This window comes from Triticum dicoccoides, chromosome 5B, assembly GCF_002162155.2.
Source record: "Triticum dicoccoides isolate Atlit2015 ecotype Zavitan chromosome 5B, WEW_v2.0, whole genome shotgun sequence".
Taxonomy (NCBI): domain Eukaryota; kingdom Viridiplantae; phylum Streptophyta; class Magnoliopsida; order Poales; family Poaceae; genus Triticum; species Triticum dicoccoides.
Window position 1 is genome coordinate 270529934 of NC_041389.1, and position 20230 is coordinate 270550163.

A 20230-nucleotide genomic window follows, 5' to 3' on the forward strand; every position below is an offset into this window, starting at 1 on the left:
GGGGGCAGGCCCCTGCTCGTCTCCCTGGCTCCGCCACTGATGGCGACCACCTTCTCCCCCTTCTTTCCGGCCGGAAGGGGGCCATATTTCCCCTGCAAATGGATGGATCATTCACGAGTGGCTACGTAGGTAGGTGACTGTGTGTGAGTGCGTTGCGACGAGATGGTAAAGATGCTTTTACAACATCTCAAGAAAATAAAGATGCTTTTTACAAAAGGGTAGGTCCAGGGCTTCACATGCCGAATTATTTCTTCATCATGATCGATTCGATCGTTTTCATTGGCATGTTGCCTGGCTAGCTTTTGTCACCCACTGATCCGTGTCTTGATCAAATAAAGCAATGAAAGCATCTTCCTCTTCTTTTCTTTTTCTATTATTGTGGAAGCTTCCCCCTTTGGGCTAAGAAAACAAGACCATGTGTTTGGGTGGTTCTTAGGCCAACTCTACCGCGCGATCCCAAACGGATGTCCGTTTTGTCTCGATTCTGTTCGTTTGGGTAGGATAATAGGGTTGTGTCCGGGCGTGTCCTGAAATGCGGTGGCCGTGCGGCCAGCACGCGGCCGCATCCTTTTGCTCCATCTCGTCCGTCAGGGCCTAAAAATACCCATATTTTCATATGAAAACAAGTTTGCACGTTCAAATATTAATTATTTGAAAATTAAAATAGTTTTACAACCCAATCAAAATTGTCTCTAATAAAGATAGTCTTACAACCAAATCGAAATTGTTTTGAATGAACATAAAACGAACCAATACATCTATCGGTTGCCAATATGCTCCCAGACATGTTCAACCAAGTCATTTTGAAGAGCCTCATGAGTGTGCCAATCACGCAGCTCACGATGGAACTGACAGAACTGATCAAACGTGGCCGATTCTTGATGCAGGGCTCAACATTGTCACCTTGATAGTCAAATCCATGGTCAAAAAAATTGTCATCACGCTCGTCCTCGACGATCATGTTGTGCATGATCACACAAGCAGGTGATAGTCATCACCTCCCAAAGCTTTCTTTCATCCCATGACAGTGCAGGGTATCGAACGATGCCTCATCGGGATTGAAGCACACCAAAAGCACGTTCCACATCCTTTCTAGCACTATCTTGCATTTGGGCAAATCTCTTTCTCTTCTCATCTTGAGGCTTCGAGATTGTCTTCACAAAAGTTGACCACTGAGGATATATACCATCAGCTAGATAATATCCTTTGTTGTACTGGTGGCCGTTGACCTCAAAGTTGACAGGTGGGGAGAGGCCTTCTGCAAGCCTCGCGAAGACTGGAGAACGTTGTAACACGCTGATATCATTGTGAGAACCTATCATACCGAAGAAAGAATGCCATATCCAGAGATCCTGCGATGCCACCGCTTCTAATATGATAGTGCACTCGCTGACATGCCCCTTGTACTGGCCCTGCCAAGCAAATGGACAGTTCTTCCACTCCCAGTGCATACAATATATGCTGCCAAGCATGCCTGGGAAGCCTCTAGCTGCGTTGGTCGCCAACAATCTCTCTGTATCAGCGGCAGTTGGCTGCCTCAAGTACTCTGGGCCAAACACCTTGATCACAGCTTGGCAGAACTTATACATTGACATCAGACATGTTGTCTTGCTCATACGCACGTACTCATCCACCAGATCGCTTGGAATTCCATAGGCAAGCATGCGGACGGCCGCGGTGCATTTCTGGTAAGAGGAGAACCCAAACTTGCCAAGGGCATCCGTCTTGCACTCGAACTATGGGTCATGAGCAACCACTCCCTCTCGAATACGATTGAACACATGCCTCGCCATTCGAAAACGGCGACGGAATTTGTCCGGCTTGAAGAGCGGTTTGTTGGAAAAGTATCGGCATAAAGCAGGGCGTGGCCTCTCTCCCTATTGCGGTTCAGGTTGGGAGCACGGCCAGGGACTGACCCCCTATACCGAGGAAGCTGCCGTTGAATGTGGTCGTGAACGACCAGTGCAGCCACCATAAGATCTTCATCATCCAACGACGAATCGTCCGATGAACAAAGGAAGTGGTGGAAGAAGAACTCGTCTCCACTGTCCATACCTTTATGGGCAAAATGTCGAACACCTTGCGGTCGTGGTGGCGAAGAGACCACGATGATCACCTCGATGCAGCAGGGGTGCTTGCCGGCCGACTACTGGTCGCTCTGGAGCCGTCGGAAGCTGCCGCGGCCGCCGTGGTACATCGCCGGCGGTCGTGTCTCCTCTGCCACCGGCAAAGATGGCGACGGCCAAACCTCCTTCGATTGACGGCCAAAACTACGGCGAAAAGCGCGGGCGTGGTGGCGGCCATGTCTACACGTGGTTTGGTATGGATGGCCGGGGGCTGCGCGGTGCGGAGGCGGCCAGAGAATAGCGGCGGCGCCGGCGCCGGGGCGGGGCGGGAGAGGGAGGGTTGAAGCGTTGGGAGGGAGGGACTGCTAGTGTCCCCGACAGGCGGGCCACCTGGGGGGAGGGGGAGGGCGTGCATCGCAGCTGTCCGCGCGCGTCCGTTTCACCCCAAACCGAGCGCAACTTTGGGCCGGGGATGGATCAAAAACGGACGGATTCCGGACATTTGTCCGTTTGAGGCCGCGCGTTGGGCCCGCTATTCATCTGTTTTACCCCAAATGGACGCACCCGGACAAAATGGAGTCGCGCGGTGGAGTTGGCCTTAGAAGGATCAGGCCGATACCGGGTGAGCACTGCGCAGTGGTGTTGTTTCTGTGAGAAAGGGCAACCAAAGTCTAGTAAGCATTGCGTGAACGCGAAGGATGCCGAGACGGGCCAGTTCTTTTGGTAGCTTAAAAAATAAGTCGCCTCCTCCGCAGCTTATCCCATAAGCCACCTCTCTTATTAATTGGGGCTTCTAAACTAGTTATGGGATAACTAATTTAGAAGTCCCAACAAATTTTATGAGCGGCTTATTTTTTAAGCTGGGGAGAGGCAGCTTATTTTTTAAGCCGCCCAAAAAAACTGGCCTCCATGACCAAGGTCTCTTTTTTAAACTCCTTTCTCTTCTTTAAACATCAACTATACAAAGCTTTGAAAAGAATGAGATGAGTAGACGATGAGACGCCGTAGACGGACCTGGAAAGGAAAGGCTGAGAAGAAGCTAGCAGCGGCGCCGTCGCTGTGTTGGTACGTGTGCCGCGTTGCGTCTCGCGCTCGCTTCCACGCTGATGACGCATTAATGGCAGCTGTGCAAAAGATGAGGCGTGGGCGCAAGCAGTGGTGGCCACTGTGTGGCGCGGCAGCGTGACGGAGCCACCGCAACCGACGATCGAGCTGTACGCAATCCAGGGTAGTAGCGCCCAACGTAGAGAAGTGAAACTTGTGGCGTCCTGCTTTATTGCACCCTTCGTTTTTCTCCAATCTTTATCTTTACCTAATAATAAAGAGAATGGCCAGTACTCTGCGCCGGCGCACCGGCTTAAATTTGGGCCGGTCGGCCCGCAGTTGTCCGATATGCCTGCTAACAACCGTTCGATTAAAAGGCTAATCTTCGTCCTCGTTAACCACTCGCCCGCAGAAAAAAAAGAAAAGTCAACCGACACCGCGCGACGCCCCGGCCTCGAAACACCACCCGCACGTTCTTCGGCCGTCGCTCCCCTCGACGTCGGTCGCCTTCGCTTCCCTCGTCGCTGGTCGCCGTCGTCGCTGTCGGTTGGGGTCGTCGGCTTCGCGCATGTAGCAGCCTGCTTCCTATGGTTGCAGCTCCTCATGGCGACGGCCGCAGCTCCGATGCGGCAGCTGCAGTCCAATGGCAGCCGGCCATCCTCGTCGCCGGTTACAGAATCAAAATGGCACAACCGCGTAGCATACAACCAAAAAAAGTGGTGGTGGCAAAAATCAGTGCCGATTCCAGCAAAACAAACATACTGTGGAAGCAAAAAAAAAATGGGACCCCGGCTCCGGCAAAAAACTCGCACGGGAGATGGAACCAAGAAAATACGAGCCGCCGGTTCCAGCAAAAACATCATATGGTGAAAGCAAAATCACACACTGGTTGTAGCAAAAATCAAGATGGTGGTAGCAAAGACTGGGTTGTTTCCAGCAAAATTCGAAGACGGTAGTAGCAAAAAATGGGGTTGGTTGTAGCAAAATACAAACTGGTTGCAGCACTACCGTCGGGCCATGGTCACCACCATCAGGCCGTGGTCACCACCGCCGTGGTATGGCCCCACTGGTTGTAGCAAATCCCGTTGCCGGTGGTAGCTTTCCCGGTGCCGGCTGCAGCAAAATCGCAGCACCGATGTCGCCGCCACAAATCACCGTCGCCTCCCTTGTAACAAATCCGGCCATCGGTTGTAGCATGGCCGGTTACTGGTTGTAGCACGCCGTGCAGCCGCGGAGCTGCGAGTACGCCCTGACCGTGGCCGGAGATGGACGAGAAGGGAAGTGGTGGACAACCATCGTCAGTCTGCGTCCGTCATCGCTGACTTGGTTCCCCACAGCAGTTCCTGGGGTGCGCGTGGGCCTGGGCAGCAGCAATTTCATGGGGCGGTGGCCATGACCCGCGTGAGCCGGCCGGAGATGCGAGACGGTGAGATAGAGATGTGGGGGATTGGTGGCTGGGGTGCTCCAAGTGAGGATAAGGAAGAAGAATGAGCGGTTGGTGGGCCTTACTGGTTACGTGGCTTGTACTAGAGACATGCGCGTAGCGCGCGAGCCAGCGCGACCGGCCGAAAGCTTCGGCCGGTCTGCCGGCACTAAACGTTTCCCAAAGAGAATTGGGTTTCTGTTCGTACGTCATGCTTTCTTGCAAAAAAGCCCTTGCAGTTTTCTGAAATCAACCCGCAGTACTACAGGAATCAAGTAAAAAAAACTCTCGTTGGTACGATTCCTCGCTCAAGACCGAGGCCACCGCCGGCGCCCTGCCCGGCCTCGCCGCCCCCGCGCGCGCCTGCCGCCCTGCGTTCCATTGGCCCACGCTCGCCCAGCTCTGCTCGCGCCGCCGCCGGCCACGCCCTCGCCGGCCTCCATGCCCGGCCTCGCCTGCGGTGTCGTGGCCTTGCAGGGCCTCGCCTGCGCCACTGCAGCCCTGCCCAGCCTGGCTCGGGTCCTTTCCCGGCCGCGCGCGCACCCGCCGCGCCGACCCGTGGTCCGAGGCCGACCCGTTGCAGGGCTACAAGGAGGTGCTCGCCGGCACTTGGCGGGGGGCCTGGAGGAGCGGCGGAGCTCGGCAAGGTAGGCAGCGGGAGGAAGGTGGCGCAGCTCGGCGCGGTCTGGACAAGCTCGACGAGAGGAAGCAGATGGGAGGCCGGAGGGAGAGAGAACGAAGCGGTGAGGTGCGGCGGTGGTCCTGCTGCTGCTCGCTGGTGGCTCACCGGCCATCGGCGCGAGGTGGGATCGGGTGCGCAGAGGCGTCTGGGATCGAGGGAGCTCTCCTCCCTCACGACTGGAGGCGCTTGGGGATACGCGAATGGGAGGGGATCGAGCTCCCAGGTGGTGGCGACTGCACGAGTTGCTAAAAAATAGGTAAGGTGGGGCTTGGTGGGGGAGGGAAGGAGGGGGCGGCTCAGCCATGGCAGCAAGCTACCGGAGAGATGGGGTCGGAGGAGCTGGCCATGGACAGGCCAGCGGCAGAGCGACGGGGCTCGACCAAAGCGAGCGCACCCATCCCGTCAGAGGCCAAGAGCAGGGAAAGGAAGCAGCAGGCTCCCCTGCACCGCCCTACTACAACGCGGCCTCACCACCATGCGTCGGCACACCTCCAGCTCAGCACGACACTGTCGAAGCTGCTGCTGCCTTCACCCAGGTCGTACACCTCGCGGCCACGCACTCGAAGGCAGGAGAGGGAGCCGCCATAGTAGGGAGGGGGGAGGTGTGGCGGAGGGGTAGGAAGAAGAGGGGAAGAAGGCTGTTGCTGCCTTCGCCCTGGCCGGACACCTCGCGGACGCGCACTCCTCGTGGAGTCGTGGTGGCGACTGAGGGAGCCGCCATGGCACAGGGAGGAGGGAGGTGTGGCGGAGGGGTAGGAGAAAGAGGGGAAGAAGAGGAAGGGAGAGCAGGAGTGGTGGAGGAGCAAGGCAACGAAGGAGCGCCATTAATTCGAAGTAGAGAGAGATGCGAGTCGGGTGGGTGGGTGAGAGAGAGATCCAGATGGATGGGACGGAGGCAGCAGCGAGCTAGCGACGGGTTTGGTGGCAGCAACGAGCCAGCGACTGTGCTGACTCATGGCTGTGCGTGTTGTATGCGTGGCTGGCATGCGGAGGCGCCGGAGGCATTGTCCAGTCAATGTGGTGTGTGACGTGTGTTGTGTGTGTGTTGTATGTGGTGTGTGACGTCTAGATTATTAGCCGTCTGCGTGCGTGCCGTGCGTCTCCGGCGCGGCGTCCGTTCGGCATAGGAAGACGGCAAATCGCTGGCTGTAACTTTGAATATGATCCAAAGAAAAGCATATATCACAGAATCATTGAAATTCAACATTTTGATACGAATCCCTCAATCAAAGAAAAAAAATCATGTTCATGTGAAAAACTCAAAATTGAACCATAAGCCCATAATACGTGTAGACTGGTCGGCACCCGTCATTGACGCTTCTTTCTCGACGTCGCTAGGCAGAAGCCCGTCTTGCTCGATCCGCTGGTGCCCTTAGACATCAGCCTCAAATATCGCCATGTCCCGCGTGGATCTATATCTTCCCCTCATTCTATCCTTGACGAGCTTTTTATCTCCCTTGATGTGTCGTGACCCAGTTCCTCAACTCTGACCAAATTCATGGCAATAGGCTACATAGCGACATGCTTTGTGCCAAAACAAGTAGGAATATGAGGCAAGGTGTATAGACAGGTGCAGGAAGTAGCTCGCTGTGGGTGTCCTCAATTCCAACTTGACAAATTAGTTTTAAAGTTTTAAATATTTCCTTGCGCGCATGCGGTGACATTTCTGCAGGTGGGGTGGTGTGCTCATTGTCATGGAATTGACCATGTTTGGACACATTGTGAGTTGGACACCATGGGCATCATAGGATAGGGTAGAAAGAAGGATAAGAGGCGAGTACTATCTACATTGAAATAGAGGATATAGACCTGTTGGGAGTCTTGAGCTATGTTCATTGCGTCAGTTAAACTTCTGATGAACTATTTTCGTGACGATGATGCTTATGATTATATTAATGAAAACTTTGTTTATCGAATATGTTCAAGTTTTTCAGGTTTCAAAGCACATATTTATTTATTTACTTCCACGCATGCACCCTGGGTCACCTAGCGCCATCAGTGATGGTGGCGAGGAGAAGTGGCAACATGGATGGATCACTAGGAGCATGTGAGAATTATTTCTCCCGTTGCAACGCACGGGCATTTTTGCTAGTATACACTAATGTGCGTATCATAGTATAAAGAAGGATCAAGGAAGGCATCTGTTCACATAGTTCGTTACATTACATTACATCACCGTGGTGTCTATCGAGCGATGGCAGAAAAGGGGAGGGCGACCGCGCCCTCGCCACCGTCACCACCTGATCCGCTTCCTGGACCACGGAGGTCGCTAGGATCCGGTGGATCGGGGCCACGGCTGCCTTCTGACCATGTGGATGGTGGTGGGGCGCCGGATGGGCTGTTGCCGCCGCCAGCGGAGCTGCCGCCGCAGAGGTGGCAGATCTTGTTCGTGCTCATCGGCGGTGGTGGAGATCGGGCCGTGGGATTCCTTTATTTCAACCCTAATCCGCACTCCAGATGAATGTCGGTGAGGGATCTAGAGGACGACATTCTTGCCGGTCGGTACCGGGGCGGATGAGGAGATCGATGAGGGTAAGTGTCTCATCGTAGAAATTTTCGAAGTTTATGTTGGATGTCAATTTTTGGAGATGCAGCAGCGAGAGGAGTCTCCGACAGCGTGTGTTGATCTCATGTCGGACACTCCGGAGAAGAGTCCGGCCAGGGTGTGTGTGTGTGTGGGGGGGGGGAGTTTTGAGTCCTTGTGGACGGTCACGAAGATGATGACTCGTCGCTGGCGGCCATGGATTCGGAAGTTGCGCCGCCGGTCTCATCGCGGATATCGGTGTCGCCCTCGTCTGATTTTCTACAGGGTGGAAGATCATATTTGCTTACAGGAAAATTCGTCCCCCCCCCTCGCCGGACCACACCCAAGCGACCAACGGCGCCGCTGGTTTGGCCGTGGAAAGGCCCTCTGCCGAAGGTAAGTCCTACTACGGTTACTTTGTCGGATTTTCTGTCGGAGTCTTGGACGCTAGTCACGAGAAAGAAGAAGAAGAAGGGCCGTGCGGCAGTGCAGCTGCCGGCGCCGCTGGTCACCGGAGTCGCTGAGATCTAGGCAGCTAGGCATTTTTGTTTGAATGAGTTGTTGGGCCAGGATGGGCCGACAACAACTCTTCCGGCCTTGGACTCACCTAGAACTAGGTATATGGCCCAGGGTGAGGCCCAAGCCGCCGAGCCCGTGCATGAATCGCGTCCGGAGCAGAACGTAGACGACGTGTGGTGTATATCTCTACGTGCGAGTCCGGCGGCTAGGGTTCGCTGATTCCGTCGCCCGAGGTTCCCAGCTCTTTGCTCCAGACGTGCCGCCAGGATCCGCCATTGCCTGTGGTTGCCATGGCCGGCCGTGGCGAGCAGCCGTGCCCTTCACCTCCTCCTGGTGCGCCGCCACCGCCTCGGGGTGGAGGAGCTCCCCGTCCCACCCCGACTCATACCTCTGCCCCAGAGGCACTGGCTGCTGGCCGCGGTGCATAGAGGCCCGTTCCCCAGGCTAGGGACGAGCGGGCGGACGTGGTCGCTCCAGCCGCGGGTCGTGGTCGCGGGGCTGGCTAGTGGCCAGCTGGCTTCGACACTGATCGGAACCCGCCTCGACGACGGTGGGGTGATGATGGTTACATCGCCTATGGCAAGGGTCAGCACAGCGGCTCTTTATCTTCGGGTGGGGGCCGAGGATATGCCTGGCAGGGTGATGGTGTTTTCGGCCACGGTTTCAATGGACCACCGGGGGACTACCGTGAGGCTGTTGCGGAAGGCTTTAACGGACCTCCGGGCGGGTTTGTTGAAGGGGCATCGGGCCCTAACTATCGAAACCGCGGGAAGAACCATGGTGGGAGGGGAGTGTGTAGGCGACCTCCTCCTCCGCGTCGCCTCCGCCACCGACTGGGGTGAACCCCGAGGTACCGCCCAGGGGGACGACGGAGGTGACTTCTGAGGGGCTCGATGCTGTGGCTATGGAGGCGGTTCGGGCTCTTGCCACAGAGGAGGTTCCCAAGCTGAATGCTGCTAAGGCCTGGGCGTCGGCGAAGGACAAAGTTGTGGACAAGCCAGCCGGAGACCGAGTGTCCGAATGGGCTCGGAAGAAGGAGAAAATAACTTGTTACCGATGCGGCATGACGGGTCATTTTGTGGCTGAATGTACCGCTGAGATGTGTGACACGTGTCAGAAGCCCAAGCATGAGTCGGGGGAATGCCCGGAACTGATGGGGCCCATGCCAGTGGTCGCAATGTATGGTGTCTGTTGCGCCGATCTCATGTTCTTTGAGTCACCTTCTGTTGAAACAAAAGCACCAGCGACGGAGGTCTCGCTCACGAGTATTGTTATGGTGACGCATGGGACTCTGTCCGAGGCTCAGATTGTGCAACATCTGAGTTAGTTCTAGGAAAGTTTTAGTGGGTTCTTATGAAGCTTGAGGGCCAGACTTAAAAGTAGATTTTCCATCTTTGGACGACCTTACTAAGACCCTCAAGTTTGGCATGTGCAGAGTGGCGAGCACTAACTGCATCATGGAGTTTGCTCCTTGGAAAAAGAAGGAGCCACAAGGAACACCACTTCCTCAGATTTGGGTTCGTTTTAAGGGGGCTCCGCCTAAGCCTCTGCAGAACACTCAGATCACCTGGAGTCTAGGGTTGCTTATTGGTAAGACTAAGAAGGTGGATATGTCCTTCACCCGCGCAAATGATGTGGCACGTCTACTGGTGAGCGTCCTGGTCATTGAGCTTGTTCCTGATGCTGTGAGATGGCTTCACACCGGTTTGATCTATGAGCTGGAGATAGAGATTGAGAGTCCCTCGCTGTTTGAGTCGACGGATGTGATCTCAGTTATGGATATGACCGAGGGGGATGATGGTAAGGGTTCGCGAGATTTGGACGCGAATGGTTCGGCCCACGGTGGGTCTAACGAGACTGTGGGCTGGACGGCTCAATCAACGGGGGGTTCTGGGAGAAAGGGGGAGGCGCCCCTTGCAGCCCCTATGAACTCCCTAAGGTTCGGCTCCTTCGGTGCGGCGTCGGCCCCCAGCCGATTGTGGGGACACAGGGCTGACATGGATGACCCGGTGGAATAGGAGTTACCACCGCCATTATCTCCATTGGCCTTGCCTACCGCTCCATCTGTGGCCAAGGGGGTGTAAGGGGGGTGACCGCTCCTGCCTGGCCTTCTTCGTCTCGTCGGCTTCTGCTTGAGGGTGCGGTGGGGGACAATAGGCAGGCGTCCTTGTCCATCCCTACCTGCCCGCATTACCCTGGGCCGGTGCCATCACCGGAGGAGTTTTGGGGGGTTTGGTTTCGGCAAAGAGGGCGGCCTCACTTGGGGGTCATTCGCCCATCATGGGTATGCATCGGTCGAGGACTCCCGATTGCACCCCGCGCGCGACTCCGAGGGGGTCTCCGGTGCCCGAGTGCTTGACTCCGAGGGGGTCTTCGGTGCCCGAGCGCTTGACTCCGAGGGGGTTTCCGGCGCTCGCGCTTGTGGAGGTGGGGGCGGTTTCTCCAGTAGGGCAGATGGCAGGCAGCGATAGCCCGACTGGCTCGATGGACATAGGTCTGGTTGGGGGTTGGGCAGGAGGCCTTACCCCGAGCGGGCCTTCACGGGACGAGATCGTCGCCTTCGGAGGGACCCCGGATCCCAAGTCTGAAGGTCGACGGATGAGCAGCCATCTCCAGGATCAGCCTGACGTTGATGACCTGCAGCTGGGGCGCGCCATGCGAGTGTACAAGCTTCATGACATTGAGGTCACTATAGGTATGTCAGTCAGTACTTCGAATTCCATTTTGCATTTTTCTGAGGTCGATATTATGAATAATGCAAATCAGTTGGGAGTTTTGCTAGGTAGTAATGGAAAAGAAATTGCTAAACTTGTTAATGACCTACTTGATCTTGAGGCGGAGCGAGCCATGGAGATGATTATAAACTTAGCGGCTGTTAAACCTTTAAATGACTCAGAAATTGATGCATTAGGTGTGAGGGTTCTTGATAGTCTTTGTGAGGACCTTGCACCTTCTCCCGCTCGGTTTGAGGAGGACGAGAGTGTTGAATCTCAGGAGGTTTCAACTCCTGTCGATCCAGAGGCATGTAAGCTCACTGAGCTTGGTTGTATGGACCGACTTGATGACCAAAACAAGCCTAAGAGCAAGTGGAACCAGAATATTTATCCGGCTTCAGCTGTACGTAGAAGTGCTAGGATCCGGATGGCAAAAAAAATTCTATGATGAAAAATGAAATGAATCTTTTAGAATAGCAGAGGTCTGACACACTTGGCTAAACGAAGGTTTCTGGCGGATGCATCTATAGAGCACAAGTTAGATTTCATAGCCCTCTCTGAAACTGGTAGAGATAATTTTACCTCTCAGTTTCTTGGCACCTTATCTGGAGGAGTTGATTTTGATTGGCATTGCTTACCCCCAAGTGGAAGATCCGGTAGGATTTTATTTGGGGTCAAGTGCAAAACTTTGGAGGTTCGGAACGTTGGTCTGGGAGAATTTGCGGTTAAATTTCGGGTTAGGTCAAAGGTTGATGGGTTCCAGTGGGCACTGGTGGCAGTGTATGGAGCTGTGCAGCCTAAGCTAAAGCCAGATTTTCTGGTTGACCTAGTTCGTATTTGCGGAGATGAACGGCTCCCACTTCTGGTTGGGGGTGATTTTAACATTATAAGAAGGTGAGATGAAAAGAACAATGATAACTTTGACGGCAGATGGTCGTTTATGTTTAACACTATTATTGAAAATCTGGATCTCAGGGAGATCAAGCTTTTCGGTAGAAAATTTACTTGGGCCAACACACTGCCAAATCCAACTTATGAGAAGTTGGATCGTGTTCTCGCCAGTGTGGATTGGGAGCAGAAGTTTCCGCTGGTGATGGTCTAGGCGTTGTCGCAAGTGAACTCTGATCATACCCCACTTCTTGTCGACTCTGGGGAGGCGACTCATGTGGGGAATAAAAAATCTTCTCTTTTGAATTAGCATGGTTTGAGAGAGAAGGTTTCTTGGATCTGGTTGCATGGGAGTGGGCAAATGATTCAGGAGGGAGATCGAAAGTAGATAAATGGCAGAATAAGATTAGACACTTAAGACAGTTCCTTCGCGGTTGGGCCAAACATTTGAGTGGTGTCTATAAGGTCGAAAAGGAAAGGATCCTTAACCTTATAGATGCCTTAGATTTAAAGGCCGAGTCCTCCATTTTAGATACCAGAGAGCTGGAGGCTAAAGTGGAGGTGGAGCTGAGACTAAAAGAATTGATGCGAGAGGAAGAATTGAAGTGGGCACTTAGAGATAAATTGCGAAAAGTCATTCAAGGGGACTATAACACGCAATTCTTTCATATGATTGCGAATGGCAAGCATCGCAAGAAGAAATTTTTTCAGCTCGAGCAAGATGAGGGGACGATTTTGGGTCAGGAGAACCTACAAGTATACATTACCAATTATTGCAAGTAGTTGTTTGGGGCTCCTGAGGATAGTTTTGTGTCCTTAGATGAGTCGAGGGTTGAGGATGAAGGAAATATGCCCTATAGGCAATAATAAAGTTATTATTTATTTCCTTATATCCTCATAAAAGTTTATTATTCATGCTAGAATTGTATTAACCGGAAACATGATACATGTGTGAATACATAGACAAACATATTGTTGGGGAACGTTACAGAAAATAAAAAATTTCTACGCTTCACCAAGATCAATCTATGGAGTCATCTAGCAATGAGAGAGAGGAGTGCATCTACATACCCTTGTAGGTCACACGCGGAAGCGTTCAAGAGAACGGGGTTGAGGGAGTCGTACTCGTCGTGATCCAAATCACCGAAGATCCTAGTGCCGAACGGACGACACCTCCACGTTCAACACATGTACGGTTGGGGAAGACGTCTCCTCCTTCTTGATCTAGCAAGGGGGAGGGAGAGGTTGATGGAGATCCAGCAGCACGACGGCGTGGTGGTGGAAGTAGCGGTGATCTCGGCAGGGCTTCGCCAAGCTCAGCGAGAGGGAGAGGTGTTATGGAGGGAGAGGGAGGCGCCAGGAGCAGGGGTGCGCAGCCCTCCCTCCCCCCTCTTTATATAGGGGCCCTGGGGGGGCGCCCGCCCCCTAGAGATTGAATCTCAGGGGGGGGGGGCGGCCAAGGGGGGGACTTGCCCCCCAAGCCAAGTGGGGCGCCCCCCACCCCTAGGGTTTCCAACCCTAGGCGCAGGGGGAGGCCCAAGGGGGCGCACCAGCCCACCAGGGGCTGGTTCCCCTCCCACTTCAGCCCATGTGTCCCTCCGGGATAGGTGGCCCCACCCGGTGGACCCCCGGGACCCTTCCGGTGGTCCCGGTACAATACCGGTGACCCCGAAACTTTCCCGGTGGCCGAAATTGGACTTCCTATATATAAATCTTCACCTCTGGACCATTCTAGAACTCCTCGTGACGTGCGGGATCTCATCCGGGACTCTGAACAACTTTCGGGTTACCACATACTAATATCTCTACAACCCTAGCGTCACCGAACCTTAAGTGTATAGACCCTAAGGGTTCGGGAGACACGCAGACATGACCGAGACGACTCTCCGGCCAATAACCAACAGCGGGATCTGGATACCCATGTTGGCTCCCACATGTTCCACGATGATCTCATCGAATGAACCACGATGTCGAGGATTCAAGTAATCCCATATACAATTCCCTTTGTCAATCGGTACGTTACTTGCCGGAGATTCGATCGTCGGTATCCCAATACCTCGATCAATCTCGTTACCGGCAAGTCACTTTACTCGTACCGTAATGCCCGATCCCATGACCAAACACTTGGTCACATTGAGCTCATTATGATGATGCATTACCGAGTGGGCCCAAAGATACCTCTCCGTCATACGGAGTGACAAATCCCAGTCTCGATCCATGTCAACCCAACAGACACTTTCGGGGATACCTGTAGTATACCTTTATAGTCACCCAGTTACGTTGTGACGTTTGCTACACCCAAAGCACTCCTACGACATCCGGGAGTTACATGATCTCATGGTCTAAGGAAATGATACTTGACATTGGAAAAGCTCTAGCAAACGAACTACACGATCTTGTGCTATGCTTAGGATTGGGTCTTGTCCATCACATCATTCTCCTAATGATGTGATCCCGTTATCAATGACATCCAATGTCCATAGTCAGGAAACCATGACTATCTGTTGATCAACGAGCTAGTCAACTAGAGGCTCACTAGGGACATGTTATGGTCTATGTATTCACACATGTATTATGATTTCCGGATAACACAATTATAGCATGAATAATAGACAATTATCATGAACAAGGAAATATAATAATAATAATTTTATTATTGCCTCTAGGGTATATTTCCAACAGTCTCCCACTTGCACTAGAGTCAATAATCTAGTTACATTGTGATCAATCGAACATCCATAGAGTTCTGGTGTTGATCATGTTTTGCTCGCGGAAGAGGTTTAGTCAACGGATCTGTGACATTCAGATCCGTATGCACTTTGCAAATATCTATGTCTCTATCTTGAACATTTTCACGAATGGAGTTGAAGCGACGCTTGATGTGCTTGGTCTTCTTGTGAAACCTGGGCTCCTTGGCAAGGGCAATAGCTCCAGTGTTGTCACAGAAGAGAGTGATCGGCCCCGACGCATTGGGTATGACTCCTAGGTCGGTGATGAACTCCTTCATCCAGATTGCTTCATGCGCTGCCTCCGAGGCTGCCATGTACTCCGCTTCACATGTGGATCCTGCCATGACGCTTTGCTTGCAATTGCACCAGCTTACCGCCCCACCATTCAAAATATACACGTATCTGGTTTGTGACTTAGAGTCATCCAGATCTGTGTCGAAGCTAGCGTCGCCGTAACCCTTTACGACGAGCTCTTCGTCACCTCCATATACGAGAAACATATCCTTAGTCCTTTTCAGGTACTTCAGGATATTCTTGACCACTGTCCAGTGTTCCATGCCGGGATTACTTTGGTACCTTCCTACCAAACTTACGGCAAGGTTTACATCAGGTCTGGTACACAGCATGCATACATGATAGACCCTATGGCCGAGGCATAGGGGACGACACCCATCTTTTCTCTATCTTCTGCCGTGGTCGGACATTGAGCCGAGCTCAATTTCACACCTTGCAACACAGGCAAGAACCCCTTCTTGGACTGATCCATATTGAACTTCTTCAATATCTTATCAAGGTACGTGCTTTGTGAAAGACCTATGAGGCGTCTCGATCTATCTCTATAGATCTTGATGCCTAATATGTAAGCAGGTTCTCCAAGGTCCATCATTGAAAAACACTTATTCAAGTAGGCCTTAATGCTGTCCAAAAGTTCTATATCATTTCCCATCAAAAGTATGTCATCCACATATAATATGAGAAATGCTACAGAGCTCCCACTCACTTTCTTGTAAACGCAGGCTTCTCCATAAGTCTGCATAAACCCAAACGCTTTGATCATTTCATTAAAGCAAATGTTCTAACTCCGAGATGCTTGCACCAGCCCATAGATGGAGCGCTGGAGCTTGCATACCTTGTTAGCATTCTTAGGATAGACAAAACCCTCCGGCTGCATCATATACAATTTTTCCTTAAGATAGCCGTTAAGGAATGCCGTTTTGACGTCCATTTGCCATATCTCATAATTATAGTATGTGGCAATTGCTAACATGATTCGGACGGACTTCAACTTCGCTACGGGAGAGAAAGTCTCATCGTAGTCAACCCCTTGAACTTGTCGATAACCCTTAGCGACAAGTCGAGCTTTATAGATGGTAACATTACCATCCGCGTCCGTCTTCTTCTTAAAGATCCATTTGTTTTCTATCGCTCGCCGATCATCGGGCAAGTCTGGCAAAGTCCACACTTTGTTTTCATACATGGATCCTATCTCGGATTGCATGGCTTCAAGCCATTTGTTGGAATCTGGGCCCGCCATTGCTTCTTCATAGTTCAAAGGTTCACCGTTGTCTAACAATATGATTTCCAGGACAGGGTTGCCATACCACTCTGGTGTGGAACGTGTCCTTGTGGACCTACGAAGTTCAGTAGTAACTTGATCCTAAGTACCTTGATCATCATCATTAATTTCCTCTCTAGTCGGTGCAGGCACCACAGGAACATCTTCCCGAGCTGCGCTACTTACCGGTTCAAGAGGTAGTACTTCATCAAGTTCCACTTTCCTCCCACTTACTTCTTTCGAGAGAAACTCTTTCTCCAGAAAGGAACTGTTCTTGGCAACAAAGATCTTGCCTTCGTATCTGAGGTAGAAGGTATACCCAATGGTTTCCTTAGGGTATCCTATGAAGACGCATTTTTTCAACTTGGGTTCGAGCTTTTCAGGTTGAAGTTTCTTGACATAAGCACCGCATCCCCAAACTTTTAGAAATGACAGCTTAGGTTTCTTCCCAAACCATAATTCATACGGCGTCGTCTCAATGGATTTAGACGGTGCCCTATTTAAAGTGAATGTAGCTGTCTCTAGAGCGTATCCCCAAAATGATAGCGGTAAATCGATGAGTGACATCATAGATTGCACCATATCCAATAGAGTGCGATTACGATGTTCGGACACACCGTTATGCTAAGGTGTTCCAGGCGGCGTGAGTTGTGAAACGATTCCACATTTCTTTAAGTGCGTACCAAATTCATGACTTAAATATTCTCCCCCACAATCTGATCATAAGAATTTTATCTTTCGGTCACGTTGATTCTCTACCTCATTCTGAAATTCCTTGAACTTTTCAAAGGTCTCAGACTTGTGTTTAATCAAGTAGACATACCCATATCTACTCAAGTCGTCAGTGAGAGTGAGAACATAACGATATACTCCGCGAGCCTCAATGCTCATTGGACCGCACACACTAGTATGTATGATTTCCAATAAGTTGGTTGCTCGCTCCATTGTTCCGGAGAACGGAGTCTTGGTCATTTTGCCCATAAGGCATGGTTCGCATGTGTCAAATGATTCGTAATCAAGAGACTCCAAAAGTCCATATGCATGGAGCTTCTTCATGCGTTTGACACCAATGTGACCAAGGCGGCAATGCCACAAGTATGTGGGACTATCGTTATCAACTTTACATCTTTTGGTATCCACACTATGAATATGTGTAACATCACATTCGAGATTCATTAAGAATAAACCATTGACCAGCGGGGCATGACCATAAAACATATCTCTCATATAAATAGAACAACCATTATTCTTGGATTTAAATGAGTAGCCATCTCATATTAAACGAGATCCAAATACAATGTTCATGCTCAAAGCTGGCACTAAATAACAATTATTGAGGTTTAAAACTAATCCCGTAGGTAAATGTAGAGGTAGCGTGCCGACGGCAATCACATCGACCTTGGAACCATTCCCGACGCGCATCGTCACCTCGTCCTTCGCTAGTCTCCGCTTATTCCACAACTCCTGTTTTGAGTTACAAATATGAGCAACCGCACCGGTATCAAATACCCAGGAGCTACTACGAGTACTGGTAAGGTACACATCAATTACATGTATATCACATATACCTTTAGTGTTGCCGGCCTTCTTGTCCGCTAAGTATTTGGGGCAGTTCCGCTTCCAGTGTCCCCTTCCCTTGCAATAAAAGCACTCAGTCTCAGGTTTGGGTCCATTCTTTGGCTTCTTCCCGGCAACTGGCTTACCGGGCGCGGCAACTCCCTTGCCGTCATTCTTGAAGTTCTTCTTACCCTTGCCTTTCTTGAAACTAGTGGTTTTATTGACCACCAACACTTGATGTTCCTTTTTGATTTCCACCTCCGCTGATTTCAGCATTGAAAATACTTCAGGAATAGTTTTCACCATCCCTTGCATATTGTAGTTCATCACAAAGCTCTTGTAGCTAGGTGGGAGCGACTGAAGGATTCTGTCAATGACCGCCTCGTCCGGGAGGTTAATGTCCAGCTGGGACAAGCGGTTGTGCAACCCAGACATTTTGAGTATGTGCTCACTGACAGAACTATTTTCCTCCATCTTACAACTATAGAACTTGTCGGAGACTTCATATCTCTCGACCCGGGCATGAGCTTGGAAAACCATTTTCAGCTCTTCGAACATCTCATATGCTTCGTGTTGCTCAAAACGCTTTTGGAGCCCCAGTTCTAAGCTGTAAAGCATACCGCACTGAACGAGGGAGTAATCATCAGCACGTGACTGCCAAGCATTCATAACGTCTTGGTTCTCTGGGATGGGTGCTTCACCTAGCGGTGCTTCTAGGACATATGCTTTCTTGGCAGCTATGAGGATGATCCTCAGGTTCCGTACATAGTCCGTATAGTTGCTGCCATCATCTTTCAGCTTGGTTTTCTCTAGGAACGCGTTGAAGTTGAGGTTGACATGAGCGTTGGCCATTTGATCTACAAGACATTTTGCAAAGGTTTTTAGACTAAGTTCATGATAATTAAGTTCATCTAATCAAATTATTTAATGAACTCCCACTCAGATTAGACATCCCTCTAGTCATCTAAGTGATACATGATCCGAATCAACTAGACTGTGTTCGATCATCACGTGAGACGGACTAGTCATCATCGGTGAACATCTCCATATTGATCGTATCTTCCATACAACTCATGTTCGACCTTTCGGTCTCTTGTGTTCCGAGGCCATGTCTGTACATGCTAGGCTCGTCAAGTCAACCTAAGTGTTTTGCATGTGTAAATCTGGCTTACACCCATTGTATGTGAACGTTAGAATCTATCACACCCGATCATCATGTGGTGCTTCGAGACAACGAACTTCCGCAACGGCGCACAGTTAGGGGGAACACTTTCTTGAAATTATTATAAGGGATTATCTTATTTACTACCGTCGTACTAAGCAAATAAGAAGCAAAACATGATAAACATCACATGCAATCAAATAGTGACATGATATGGCCAATATCATTTTGCTCCTTTTGATCTCCATCTTCGGGGCGCCATGATCATCATCGTCACCGGCATGACACCATAATCTCCATCATCGTGTCTTCATGAAGTTGTCACACCAACGATTACTTCTACTTCTATGGCTAACGTGTTTAGCAATAAACTAAAGTAATTTACATGGCGTTATTCAATGACACGCAGGTCATACAAAAAATAAAGACAACTCCTATGGCTCATGCCGGTTGTCATACTCATCGACATGCAAGTCATGATTCCTATTACAAGAACATGATCAATCTCATACATCACATATAATTCATTCATCACATCCTTTTGGCCATATCACATTACAAGGCATATGCTGTAAAAACAAGTTAGACGTCCTCTAATTGTTGTTGCATGTTTTCACGTGGCTGAAGTAGGGTTCTAGCAAGAACGTTTCTTACCTACGCTAAAACCACAACGTGATATGCCAATTTCTATTTGCCCTTCATAAGGACCCTTTTCATCGAATCTGATCCGACTAAAGTGGGAGAGACAGACACCCGCTAGCCACCTTATGCAACTAGTGCATGTCAGTCGGTGGAACCTGTCTCACGTAAGCATACGTGTAAGGTCGGTCCAGGCCGCTTCATCCCACGATGCCACCGAAACAAGATAAGACTAGTAGTGGAAAGAAAATTGACAACATCTACGCCCACAACAAGATTGTGTTCTACTCGTGCATAGAAACTACGCATAGACCTAGCTCAAGATGCCACTGTTGGGGAACGTTGCAGAAAATAAAAAATTTCTACGCTTCACCAAGATCAATCTATGGAGTCATCTAGCAACGAGAGAGAGGAGTGCATCTACATACCCTTGTAGATCACGCGCGGAAGCGTTCAAGAGAACGGGGTTGAGGGAGTCGTACTCGTCGTGATCCAAATCACCGAAGATCTTAGTGCCGAACGGACGGCACCTCCGTGTTCAACACACATACGGTTGGGGAAGACATCTCCTCCTTCTTTATCCATCAAGGGGGAGGGAGAGGTTGACGGAGATCTAGCAGCACGATAGTGTGGTGGTGGAAGTAGCGGCGATCTCGACAGGGCTTCGCCAAGCTCAGCGAGAGGGAGAGAAGTTACGGAGGGAGAGGGAGGCGCCAGGAGCAGGGGTG